The following is a 1,939-nucleotide window of genomic DNA, read 5'->3' on the forward strand; positions in this document are numbered from 1 at the left end:
CTGAAAAATCCTTGCACATACGCGCCTCTATTTGGGATTTTTATTTTTAGGCCTTGCAACCTAGTTCTATTTTTGACAACTTTAGCCTTGTAAAGAGGAAGGTGCAGAATGTAAGAGAAATGAAAAGCAGGCAGGAGAAGTCAAGTGGGGGAGAATGCAGAGATGAGTGGCTTTGGAAGCGACAAAGGGGAAGAAGCAGCACTATTGATAGAGCTGGAATTCTGCTACGAAAAATAATGCTGGTCATATGAGTGGGCTGAGCAACCCTGACCTTTTGATGGCAGCACATCATGCTCTCAGTTAGGAACACAGGAACATTGAAAGCAGTGTTATACTGAGTCATGTTATTGGTCTATCCAGCTCAGTGTTGTCAATACTGGTTGGCAGTGACTGGCATGAGGCCTATGGAGATGTCATAGAAGGGATGGTTGCATCCTGAGGAGCAATGGGAGGAGCTTAGGGAGCTGGATGATCCTGAGGAAGGTCCTATCAGGATGGGGAAGGTGAAATTGGGACCCCAAGAAATGTCCAAGCCCAGGACTAGAGAGCTTGATTCAGGGGTGGGGCAAACTGGGTTGGTAGTGGAGTCTGCCGCCCCAGTGATATTCAGCACCCCTAGTCACCCCAACACCTGGTGCTGGGGAGCTGCCTCTTCTGGCCAGGGAGGAGCGTCTCCCTTTGGGGGAGGCAACTGAGAGTAAATTGGAAGCTGAACTAGAACTGGCATCACCTCCACCTCCAGGGACACCAGGATGCCAATGCTGGCACAAACAAACCTTGCAGGCACAGCCCGCTTGAAGGAGTTCTGCAAGTAAAGCTTTGGATAATGGGTCTGGACAATGTTTTATTCCAAAAGGAATCAGTTTTTATGCATCCAATTGCTTCATGCTGCACAGTATCAATATCTACAATACTAACTGCAGCAAAAGACCTAGGGTGCTTCCACATGGCTTCCACCTGTTGTAGAAAGGGCATCCAACCCAGCCCTTCAGCATGCTGAGAGTAGGCTGTGAATCGGGCTCTGCATAGGAAGGTACAGTACTATAATGCTTTCTCCAACTCCCTTCCCTTCAAACCCACATGTCAAATGTGTTGCCATTTATGGAAAGCAGAGACCTTTCCTGTGCTTCACACCGAGAAACATGTAGAGAGACCTGCTTCTACTTCAACTGCCAGGGCCGGCCCTACTCTTAGGCAAGGGTACATGGGAGCAGCTGTGCCATCCACTTGGTTGTCCTTCCTAGACTGCTATTCTTCTCAGGACACAGGACAGAGCTGTGTATGTTCTGGTTCCCCTAAACTAGGCTGATGCTGGTGGTCATTATCATGTCAGCAGTGTTGAAGTAAGATTTATGAGCTAGACCAATTAGGTGATTTCTGCACATGGAATGGGAAGAGAGGTACCATCTTGTTCTTTGCCTCTGACAGCAAAATTCCTGTACTCCATATGGGTACCTACAAGATCTGTGTTAAGGAATCAGCATGGGGAGAATGGTTAAATCGCCATATATTTCTCATCCAAATCAAGGCAGCCAATGTGACTTTTTGAACACAAATTCAAAAACACCAGGAGCTCCAATGTCATGTTTAGTGCGGCATTTTTGTAATATAAGATGGAAAAGCACCTCTAGGAGCAGCAAAATAAAACAGAACACCCCCATTACTTTCCTCACACAACTTTGTTACTGTTTGACAGCACCCTTCGTTGCTGACCTACATATGCATAGAAAGGGTCGCAGACAGTGATAAACACTGTGCTGTCGGAAAAATCTCATTTTGGTGTTTCTTAAACAGAGCTGTCATGTATGTTCTTTTTATTAGAATTTGAGCACAGTATTGGTTTGTGTTGCAAGCTTGCACTCTTGCACTCCCAACAGCAGAGTGCACTCTACTACAAGGAACCATCCATCCAACTAATCAGTTAAACAACCAAACATGC

This window comes from Podarcis vaucheri (assembly GCF_965113315.1).
Source record: "Podarcis vaucheri genome assembly, chromosome: 3".
NCBI classification, from domain to species: domain Eukaryota; kingdom Metazoa; phylum Chordata; class Lepidosauria; order Squamata; family Lacertidae; genus Podarcis; species Podarcis vaucheri.